Source organism: Rhinopithecus bieti, unplaced genomic scaffold (genome assembly GCF_001698545.2).
Source record: "Rhinopithecus bieti isolate Rb0 unplaced genomic scaffold, ASM169854v2 scaffold_23816, whole genome shotgun sequence".
Lineage (NCBI taxonomy): Eukaryota > Metazoa > Chordata > Mammalia > Primates > Cercopithecidae > Rhinopithecus > Rhinopithecus bieti.
The window spans coordinates 2,069,305-2,081,270 of record NW_016811019.1 but is presented as its reverse complement, the minus strand read 5'-3'; the positions used below and the strand labels follow the sequence as shown (position 1 = coordinate 2,081,270).

At 47.1% G+C, this 11,966-nt stretch overlaps 1 protein-coding gene across 1 annotated transcript in view; it reads right to left on the bottom strand.

The window, feature by feature from the left end:
• EFR3B (EFR3 homolog B) overlaps window positions 1-11,966 on the bottom strand; it is a 114,686-nt gene that overhangs the window by 38,064 nt on the left and 64,656 nt on the right. The window lies entirely within an intron of this gene.

Here is an 11,966-nt window from a genome sequence, read left to right as displayed (position 1 = left end):
CTCGCACTGGGTCCCATGATCTTAGCTCTTTACATTTTAATGTGTATCAGAACTACCTAGGGAGCTTGTTTAAAATACCGATTTCTGAGCCACTCCAGCCTACTGCTATCCTACTGAACAGACTCTCTATTTATTTTATTTTATTTTATTTTCTCTATTTATTTTATTTTATTTTATTTTATTTTATTTTATTTTATTTTATTTTATCTTTTTTTTGAGACAGTATCTCACTCCTGCTGCCCAGGCTGGAGTGCAGAGGCGTGATCACGGCTCACTGCAGGCTTGACTTTCTGGGCTCAGGAAATTCTCTCACCTCTGCCTCCCGAGTAGCTGGAACTACAGGTGTGTGCCACAATGCCTGGCTAATTTTTTATTTTGTACAGATGGGGTTTCAGTGTTGCCCAGGCTGGTCTCATATTCCTGGGCTCAAGTGATCCACCCACCTTGGCTTCCCAAAGTGCTGGGATTACAGGCATGAGCCACTGCGCCCGGCCAGGTATCTGCATCCTTAAGTGCCCGCTCCCCCTATTCTAGGGCATGGGGTCTACAGGTCACATATTCTTGGCCCAGGGTAAACTCATCCAACAACTATAGAAATGTTCTGAGGCAGGGTGGGGGGAAGAAAGCTCTCACAGAACCTTGAGAAAAGCTAGGGAAGTATGTTCTTGGTCATGGAGGTCCGTCAAGGCTGGATGGATGGACAGCCACTTCCTTTGAAGGGGAGAACTGGGGTGGTTTGGGCTTGAACCAAGGGTAGCATGGCTCCATCTCTGGAGCACAGTTTGCCCTCCGGGGCCCAGGACTGTCTAGGAGGCTGTAGCCTTGAGTCTCGGGCTGCTGACCATTCCATTCCCTCGGGCTGCCAGGACTCTTGCTCTGTTAGATATTCTAGTGAGACTGCACTGAATGCCAGTCCCTGATCTCCCGTGGATAAGGTGTGTGCAACAGGGCTATCTGAGAAAAAAAGCACCTTTTTGGTACCAGGATCTTGAGCCTCCTTAGGATCCCTTGGTGTGATAGATTGTGGGGAGGCGCTTCCCTTCCCTGAGGCTGGAAGTATGAAAGCACAGTCCCAGCAGCCCAGCTAGGTCACCTGGTCAGGGGGCGCTGGTCATGGGTCCCTGTAGGGGCAGGTCCTAGAAAGCCCACCCTATGTGGCTCCTGAATCTTCCAGGGGTTGACATGAGGGGGCCAAGCTGGAAATTTTGGTGACAGTGATTCAGAGGGTCTGATGGGGTTTTTCCTGGGGACCCTGGTCAAAGGACCACACCTATTGCGGAAGTCCACCTCAGAATGTGCCAGTGTCTGGCTGAGATGAGGTTGGGACTCTCAGGTTTTAGAGTGAGTAAGGCCTTTTCCCTCTTAAACAGGCAGTGTAGTGTTATGACTACAAGAAGGGGTTTGGAGCCAGACCACATATTTGAATCCTAATTATTAGTAGGGTGATCTGGGACAAGCTTACTTGTCCCAGCTTACTTGAAGCTCCCTGTGCCTCAGTTCCCTATCAAGTAGGGGTAACCCAAGCACCTGCCTTGTAGGCTTGGTTTGACCAGAACTCTACCTGCCTCACCTGTCACAGTTACGCACTGCCTCCTCATTTTCTCCCCCAGTGCATTTTTGGCCTGTCATCAATACTCCATGAGTTTCCACTGGGCCCGTTTACCTGTGTGACTGGTCACTATTTCTTTAAATGCATAATACAGCGAAAACTTCCTAAATGTTTCACCCCTACAATTGTGAATTCATACTTTACAGATGACCTTTATTAAAATTTGAGTTCTAATGCATGAGATCATGAAAGATCATGGTTTTTTGTTTATTTGTTTGTTTGAAGATACAGCAATGATGAGGAAAGTTGCCATAGCAACAAACTGAAGATTTCGAACATGTGACATTTCAAAGGCCAGGGGCACTGCTAGGGCCACCCTTTCAAGATCAAAGTTTCAGCTCTTTATATACAACAAAGGGCGCCAAGCTTGCTGGAGTGATCACCCACCCTGTGGTATAGGCAGCCAGGAGGCAAAATGGTGTGAAAACTGAGGGTTACTAAGGGTCAATAGAGAGCGAAAGCTCCAAAGACTGGCCTTGCAGGAATAGCTCTCCCCTGGTCTTATCACAGGCCAAGTCTCTCCAAACAGAAGATAGCCATTCCCTCTTCTATAGATGGGCCTTCTGAACCAACCAACTTCCTGCTGTCAGTGACAGAACTATAGTTAAAAATACGGGGCATACATAAAACCCAACTCTCTCACAGCTCAAGGACTGACGGCCTTTTTGCTGCATATACCTACACAAAGAGAAAGGAGAACTGCTTCTTTGCCTCACTAGACTTAACCTGGGTAGAAAATCAGCACCAAAAGCATTGCCCAAATTTAAGACAAGTCCTAGTTGGAAAGCAAATCTTGCCAGCCACATGGTTTTGAGTTTACCATTGCCTGTCCCTTTCTCCCCACTGCCCTTGTTTATAGCAATTCCCTGGGGCAGTTTTCACTGTAGCCAGAGGCACAGTCTATCCCATCTTAACTTGATCATGTCCTGCCAACCTCCTGACTACCAGCCAAGGCATAGTAACTCCCCAGATCTATGACATACTCTCCTGTCCATCCACATTACACAGTCCCTCCATCAAGACTCTTTGCAAAACTGGCTGTGGTTTTAAGGACTCCTGGGAAAGTCTAGTCCTTGCTGGCCCCAGGACACCATCCCTGCTGGCCCTGGGTAGCCCCATCTGCTGGACTCTAAGGCCTGCACTCAGGAAACACAGACCTCGGGGAGCACCAGCTGGCTGCCTCTGCTCTCAGAGCCTGTCCCTAGCTGGGGCTGAGCCCATGCCTTGGGCCATTCCACTGGCCTTGCAATTCTGACCTCACCTGACTTCACAGAACCCACCTCCAGCCTGCTGGTCTCCAGCAGTGCTGATTTTTGAACCAAAGTGCTGAAGATTGGGGCATATCTAGTCCACAGATGACAGTTAAAACCACAAGAGTTGATGAAATTGTCCAGGGGCAGTATATCCAGTGAGAAGAGGGTAGAGCACAGAGCCTTGGAGACCACAGACACTCAGGGGGATGAGGAAAAAGAATTATTTGAAGAACACTGTCTTGGCTTCCTGTGGCTGCTGTAACAAGTTACCACAATTTAGTGACTTAAAACAGCACACACTTATTATCTGAGTTCTGGAGCTCAGAAGTCTACAATAGGTCTGCATGGCTGCATTCCTTCTGGGGGCTCCAGGGAGCATCCATTTTCTCAGGCTTTCCCGCTTCCAGAAGCCACCTACATCCTTTGGCTTGTGCCCCCTTCTCCATCTTCAAAGCCAGCAGCAGGGCATCTTCAGATCTCTTTGTCTCTGTCCCTCCGCTTCCATCATCACGTCCCCTTCTGTCCAACTCTGATCCTCCTGTGTCCCTCTTATAACGACCCTTGAGATTACATCAGGCACACCTGGATTATCCAGGATAATCTCCCCCAGCTCAAGATTCTTAAATTGATCACATCTGCAAAGTCCCTTTTGTCATATAAGGTGGCATTCACAGGTTCCAGGGATTAGGACATAGGCAAAGGTGGGGTGGGGGCATCATTCAGCCTACCACAGAAACTAAGTGGGAAGTGTTGCAGTGACAGGCCTGAAGAAGCCCAGGGAGTGTGAAGAAGGGTGAGATCCCCAGGGAGAAATAGGCGCGATCTCCAGGGAGGAATGGGCACGATCCCAGGGAGAAATAGGCGCGATCTCCAGGGAGAAATGGGCGCGATCCCAGGGAGGAATGGGCGCGATCTCCAGGGAGAAATGGGCACGATCTCCAGGGAGGAATGGGCACGATCCCAGGGAGAAATGGGCACAATCTCCAGGGAGGAATGGGCGCGATCCCAGGGAGAAACGGGCACGATCTCCAGGGAGAAATGGGCGCGATCCCAGGGAGAAATGGATGTGATCCCCAGGGAGAAATGGGAGTGATCCCAGGGAGAAATACCCAGGTAGAAACTTTTTTTTATGAGGCGCGATCCCAGGGAGAAAATGGGGCGCGATCCCCAAGGGAGGATTTATATGGGCGCGATCCCAGGTTTGGATGTAAATTATGTGCGCGATCCCAGGGAAGAAATGGTTTTGTGCGATCCCCACGGGGAGAATTTTGGGCGCTTGATTTCCATTTGTGTAATCCCAGGGAGAAATGGGTGCAACCCCAGGGAGAAATGCCACCAAAAGATAAAAACATGAGGGGCAAGGTGGGTGGGGAGTGGGTTATTTTCATGGTTTCCACAGATTCTAACTGCAAAGATAAAAATGTAATTTTACAGTGGAGAGGGGTGGCTCCCACACCCTAGACCGGGATCACACTGGGCATCTGCGAAGGTGGGACACAGACATTTGTGCCTCCTGCTGTGATACCGGGTATAGCAACCCAAAACCCCCTTGAAGTATTATAGCCAAAAGTAGTTACCTGCATCCAATCAAACCTTCAGATCTAATTCCAGTTTGCAGGAAATACAAGAGACAGGAGAGTCAGATAAGTGACACCACAGCAAAGAACCGGACAAATCTAGAATGGGGAGCATTCTACAAAGCAACTGACCTGCCCTCCAAAACGTCAATGTCACGAATAAAAGAGGGGCAGAGAGAGGTTGGGAAGCTGCTAAGAGAGGTAAGGGACGTAGAAAACAAAGAAATAGTCTTTACTAAGTTCTGATTTGAAAAAGGATAGCAATGTAGACAATGGGGGACAATTAGGGAAATCTGGATTTGGTCGACATACTAAAATAAGACCAGGGAATGACGGTTGATTTTGTCAGGCAAGCTGATGGCATTTTGTAGTTATGCAGGAGAATGTAATTTTTTTTTTTGTTTTTCTCTTGTTTATTAATTTAATTTATTACTACGCTGCAGGAGACTTGAACTTGTGTTTAGATCGAGGGAAGGAATCAAAGCAAGGCAAAGAGTGGAGATGGGGAGGGGCAGAAAGAATGGATCCAGGGAGGCTCCGGAGGGGCTGGGAACCCTTTGGAGAGGAAGGAGATGGGCATAGGAAGTGGAAAAAGCACGCTGGGACAGCCCCCATTTCCTGAGTGGGAGAAGAAGGCAAAGGCATCTTGAAACTGAAGAAGCTAATTTGCGAGGGGAGTTTAGGGGGAAATGGAAGGTCTGTAAGGACCACTTGGAGGACGTGAGAGGAGGCTGCTTGAAAGCCCAGTAAACTCCTAATGCACATATGTGTAGAGGCCCCAACCCACAGGCCGTGTGGTTTTCTGAGGTGGGGGCATTAGGGTAGGGGGAACAGGGTGCTGCACAGCCTGAGTCACAAGGAGGGACGTCTCCAGGATCCCCATAACCCTGGCCTGCTGCAGGGGAGCCGCCCTCCCCCTCACCTGCTGGGTGACTCGCTTTGCACCAGCCTCCGCGTGGGCTTGGTTTGAGGGTGTGGCACAGTAAAAGCATAAATGCCTGTGTGCCATTGACTCTGGGTTACTCAGAGTCCAACATTTTAAAAATTGAGGTAAAAATCACATATCATAAAATTAGCCATTTTAAAGCACCCAATTCAGTGGCATTTAAGTCATTCACAATGTTTTGCAACCAAAACATTTTCCTCACCCCAAAAGGAAATCCTATATCCACTCAGCAGTCCCTCTCCATTCCTCTCTCCCCCTTCACCTGGCAAACACACATCTACTTCCTGTCTGTACGGATTTACCTAATTGTTTATCTCATATAAGTGGGATGATAAATATGTGACCTTTTGGTTGTATCTACCTTTCAGCTCTTGTGAATAGTGTTGCTATGAACAATTGTGTACAACTATTTCTTTGAGAACCTGTTGTTAATTATTTTGGGTATATATCCGGCGGAGTTGCTGGGCCATATAATTCCGTATGTTTAACTTTTTGAGGAAGCACCAAACTATTTTCCATAGGTGTTGCACCATTTTACATTTCCACCAGCAATGCATAAGGGTTCCGGTTTCCACACATCCTCGCCAACATTTGCCATCTTTTGTGTGTGAGACTGTGTTTTTAATCGCCATCTTAGTGGGTGTGAAGTGGTGTCTTGTTGCGGTTTTGACTTGTATTTCCTTAATGATTAGTGATGTTAAGCATCTTTTCATGTGCTTCTTGCCATTTGTATATCTTTTGGGGAAATGTCTATGAAAGTTCTTTGTCCGTTTTTAATTTTTTTTTTTTTTTTGTTGTTGTTGTTGTTGTTAAGTCTTAATAATTATTTGTATATTTTGGTTATTGAACCCTTATTAAGTATATGATTGGTAAATATTTTCTCCCATTCCGTGGGTTATCTTTTTACTGTCTTGATTGTGTCCTTTGGTGCATATAAGTTTTACTTTCTTTTTTTTTGACAAAGTCTCACTTTGTCATCCAGGCTGGAGTGCAGTGGAGTGATCTTGGCTCACTGCAACCATTGCCTCCTGGGTTCAAGCAATTCTCTCACCTCAGCCTCCCAAGTAGCTGGGATTATAGGCATGCACCACCACACCTCAGCTGAATTTTGAATTTTTAGTAGAGATGGGGTTTCATAATGTTGGCCAGGCTGGTCTGGAACTCTTGACTTCAAGTGATCCACCCACCTCGGCCTCCCAAAGAATTGGGATTATAAGTGTAAGCCACTGTGTCCAAAGTTTTAAATTTTGATGAAGTCCAATTTATCTATGTTGTTTCTATAGTTGCTTTTGCTTTTGATATCATATCTAAGAATCCATTGCCAAGTCCAAGACCTAAAGACTTATCCCTATAGTTTCTTCTAAGAGTCTTATAGTTTTAGCTCTTACATTTAAGGCTTTGATCTATTTTGAGTTAATTTTTGTGTGTGGTGTGAGATAGAAGTGAAAGTATAAACTTTAAATCTATGAATCTTCATAATATTTTACCGTTCGTATACACTAGGCTAATATATTAGATTGTTTATGTAGAGGATCTCGGCATCATCAGATTTAATATTTTTAGTTTATCATTAGTAAGTGCCCTTAAAAAGTCAGGACATGTGGTGATTGACACTGTCCCCAAGACATGCATCTGCACCCATCATGCAATTAGGCAAGTGTGCAGAAGTGAATCCCCAGTGAGTAAGGAGCTTAGCAGGCCCTGCCTCCCCACCTTCTCCTGGCTTTTCCAGTCCCTCATCATGATCCAAAGCCCAAGCATTCTCATTAAGGACCGGAAAGCATCACTTAAATTTTCGCTGGGCACGGTGGCTCACACCTGTAACCCCAGCACTTTGGGAGGCAGAGGCAGGTGGATCACTTGAGGTCAGGAGTTTGAGAAGAGCCTGGCCAACATGGTGAAACTCCGTCTCTACTAAAAATACAAAAATTAGCTGGGCATGGTGGCAGGTGCCTATAATCCCAGCTACTCGGGAGGCTGAGGCAGGAGAATCGCTTGAACCCAGGAGGCGGAGGTTGTAGTGAGCCAAGATCACACCACTGCACTCCAGACTGGACAACAGAGGGAGACCCTGTCTCAAAAAAAAAAAAAAAAGCATCACTTACATTTTTTAAATTGTACTTTACTGCATGTAATGTACAGGAATGGTATTAGCAAATTTGGATTTTGTGACAAGTCTCTGGACTACTTCATCCTTGGGGTGATCAAGCACAAGCTGTATGAATACCTACCTGGGATGAGGGAAGCAAGGGAGGGACACGGAGAGGGAGAGAAGAAAGAATAAAAGAAAGAAAGGAGGGAAGGAATCCTACACAGGCTTAAGACTAGAATGGGTCAGTGGTTCCCAGACCTAAATGGCATCACATGGGAAGCAAAAATATACAGACTCCCAGGTCTCCTCTCCAGAGATACAGGTCTGGTTGAGCCCTGGGAATCGGTAGGTTTCTAAAGCTGATTGGTCCGAGTTGGGGACCTTGAAGGCCATATGGTTTCTGAAGAGACACTCTACAGAGGGGAGATTTGTGCTATGCCAATTCAGGGAGCAAAACCAGGTCTGAGGGAAAAGCTACAGGGAGGAAGAGTGGGCTCAAGTTAAGCCTTTTTCTTGGCTTCTCACCCACAAGGCCAGGGGCTGCCTTGTGATAGACTAAGTCTGGCCATGGGGGGCATCTGCACAGAGGCTGGGTGCCACGCTTTGGAATCTAGGGCCCAGTGAGGGGCTTTTGACCTTGCCACCCCTCAGATTCTAGGGAGAATATTAATAGATGCACAGGGGCCAAAAGAATCACTGTCTAAAGCCAGCGCTCTAGCTGTGTGAGCACAGACAAACCATCTCACTTCTTGGGATCCCATCTCTACACTGAGAAATCCAACAAAATGAGGGGTTAGATGAGCTTGATTCATTTTGCTTTCTTTTCCTTTTCTCCTTCTTTCTCTCCTTCCCTTTCTTTTGATTTCCTGGCAGCAAAACCTTTTGTCCAAATGCTGCAAACTTCCATACAAACAATGAAAAGGTCTGGGCGTGGTGGCTCACACCTGTAATCTCAGCACTTTGGGAGGCCAAGGCAGGTGGATCACTTGAGGTCAGGAGTTTGAGACCAGCCTGGCCAACACAGCGAAACCCTGTCTCTACCAAAAATACAAACATTAACTGGAGCCAGACGCTGTAGCTCATGCCTGTAATCCCAGCACTTCGGGAGGCCGAGGCGGGCGGATCACTTGACATCAGGAGTTTGAGACCAGCCTGGCCAACATGGTGAAACCCTATCTCTACTAAAAATTAGTTGGGCATGGTAGCCGGTGCCTGTAGCTCCAGCTACTTGGGAGGCTTTGGCAGGAGAGTCACTTGAATCCAGGAGGCAGAGGTTGCAGTGAGCCGAGATCGTGCCACTGCATCCCAGCATGGGCAACAGAGCGAGACTCCATCTCAGAAAAGAAAAAGAAAATTAGCTGGGCATGTGGCCAGCTAATCCTAGCTACTGGAGAGGCTGAAGTAGGAGAATCACTTGAACCTCGGAGGTAGAGGTTGCAGTGAGCCAAGGTCACGCCAGTGCACTCCAGCCTGGGTGACAGAGCGAGGCTCTGCCTCAATAAAACAAAACACAAACAAACAAAAAACCCTCAGAGGTGGCTACTGGATGAAGTAGCAGTAAAGGGCCTAGAGACTCTATTCCTCCTCCCTCAGTCCCCCTTTCCCCCCACAAAGCCCTAAATCCCTGTGAAGACCTGTTTGGAACTCCTGGGCTAGACTGTAAGATAATGTCACACACTAGCATGCTGGCAGGTCTAAAATGATGAGGAGCAAAAGGACACTCTTCTCAGGAAGGTTCAAGAAGGTCTGGGCTCAGAGAGCCAGAAAGAGCATCAGACAGGGGACAGCAAGAGAAAAGGCTGCCTTCCAAGCTGCACTCTGGAGCTACTGCAAATATTTGACTTAACTCACTGACAATAGCTTGTCCTTATATCATCATCATTGTCTGCAGTATAGCAATCATTAGTCAACTTGCTCTGGCTGATGTGATGATTCACTGCGATGGGGAATTTGCAGGACACTGAATTTTCCAGGCCGTAGCTGACAAAACACCTACCCTGGGCTAGGATTTCCTGTGGGGGAAGCTAGAGCTGGTGGCCACCTGCTTCCAGTGGCCCCCACAGATGCATGGTGGCAGGTTCATTTTTCATTCAGATGTTCTCTGGAGTTATCTTAAACAGGACAACCAAAACAGTATCTGAAGCTGTTGCCAGGGCAACTTGACAAAGGACTTTCCCCTCAGCTATAATATGTGTAATATGTCAAAGGCAGCTGGCTCCCAGGGAGAGGAAAGAGAAGGGAATCTGTATAGGTTGCTACTCTTGGTCCTTGGAAGGAAAGTTGGAAGATTCTCTTCTGGTTAAATCAACTTATGTAGAACAGGAAAGCAGCTCTGACCCATGCCATAAAAATTCAAGTTGGGGGCAGAGTGCGGTGGCTCATGCCTGTAATCCCAGCACTTTGGGAGGCTGAGGTGGGTGAATCACTTGAGCCCAGGAGTTTGAGACCAGCCTGGACAACATGGCAAAACCCTGTCTATTGTAAAAACACAAGTATTAGCCAGGTGTGGTGGCGCATGCCTGTAATCCCAGCTACTCAGGAGGCTGAAGCAAAAGAATCACTTGAACCCAGGAGGCGGAGGTTGTAGTGAGCCAAGATCGTGCCACTGCACTCCAGCCTGGGTGACAGAAAGAGGCTCAGTCTTTTTTGTATGTGTGTGTGTGAGACGGAGTCTTGCTCTGTCGCCCAGGCTGGAGTGCAGTGGCTGGATTTCAGCTTACTGCAAGCTCCGCCTCCCGGGTTTACGCCATTCTCCTGCCTCAGCCTCCCAAGTAGCTAGGACTACAGGCGCCCGCCAACTCGCCTGGCTAAAGAGGCTCCGTCTAAAAAAATAAAATAAAATAAAAAAATATAAATTCAGGTTGGGAGGCTAAGGGGCAAACCTTAAACTTTTGTGATATCTGCAGATAGATAAAGGCTTCACTTAAGATCTGTAAAATAGTCATATCTAAGCTGCATGAAGACCTGGAGCTTAAAGTATGTCCTGAAGGGGAAGGAATGGGAAAGATGGCAAGATATTAAAGACAACCAGGGTGTGGGAGTATGTTTAAATGCACACATGAAGCAGAGAGTTTCTGACATATCTGATAGCTCTTTTCTAACAAAATCATACTCTCCCATGACCGCAGCCACTTCCACTGAGACCAGCATTAGCTTGGAGGACTAACAGAGACCAAGCTGAACCTGCTCATGGTACTGATGAAAAGACTGAGGCCTATAAAAGGTAGCCTGCTTGACGCTTCACAGCGAGGAAAGGGCAAAACTAAGCCAGAAGCCCTGTGTCCTGCTTCCCCGTGGTCTTTCCACTGATCTGGTACCTTTGTCCTGGGGACATCATTTTGCTCTATCTTTGAAAGAGGCATAACCTGGATAGCTTTCAAGATATGCCCCCATAGAGTGCTGAGTGGTGAGGGCCCTGGGCTCTTCCTGCCCTCCAAACAAAGCCTCTGTTTCCATAGATTTTTATATCTATTTGGGGTCCCACTTAAAATTATTCGAGGGGAAAAAACTCTATTAGTAAAAAGTTTGGAGATCATCAATATAGCGCTAAACACATTAGATGGTGTTAATGGTTGCACAACTTTGTGAATACACTAAAACCATGTTTTTGTTGTTGTTGTTTGTTTGTTTGTTTGTTTTTGAGGCGGAGTCTCACTCTGTCTCCCAGGCTGGAGTGCAGTGGCCAGATCTCAGCTCACTGCAAGCTCCGCCTCCCGGGTTTACGCCATTCTCCTGCCTCAGCCTCCCGAGTAGCTGGGACTATAGGCGCCTGCCACCTCGCCCGGCTAGTTTTTTTTTTTGTATTTTAGTAGAGACGGGGTTTCACCGTGTTAGCCAGGATGGTCTCGATCTCCTGACCTCGTGATCCACCCGTCTCGGCCTCCCAAAGTGCTGGGATTACAGGCTTGAGCCACCGCGCCCGGCCGTTTGTTTGTTTTTTGAGATGGAGTCTCTGTTGCCCAGGTTAGAGGGCAGTGGCGCGATCTCGACTCACTGCAGTCTCTGCTTCCTGGGTTCAAGCGATTTTCCTGCCTCAGCTTCCCACGTAGCTGGGATCAGATTACAGGTGTGCACCATGACACCCAGCTAATTTTTTTTTCTTTTTTTCTTTTCTTTTTTTTTTTTTTTTGTATTTTAGTAGAGATGGGGTTTTGCCATGTTGGCCAGGCTGGTCTCAAACTCCTTACCTCAAGTGATCCACCTGCCTTGGCCTCCCAAAGTGCTGGTATTACAGGTGTGAGCCACTGTGCCCGGCCACCACAGGGTTTAAAATAGGATGCTTGAAAGTGGTGAATTTTATTTTTAAAAATTATTTTATTATATATCTATATAAATTATATACTTGTTTAAATTAAAAAATGAAAGGGCCCTTTGTTCACACAAAGGGAGACCCTAAAACAAGCAGTGTATCACACTTAGGGTTGGGAACCAAATAGGAACAGAACATGACAGTGACGACCCCAAGGTCTCCCTCTCCCCTGCCAATCCC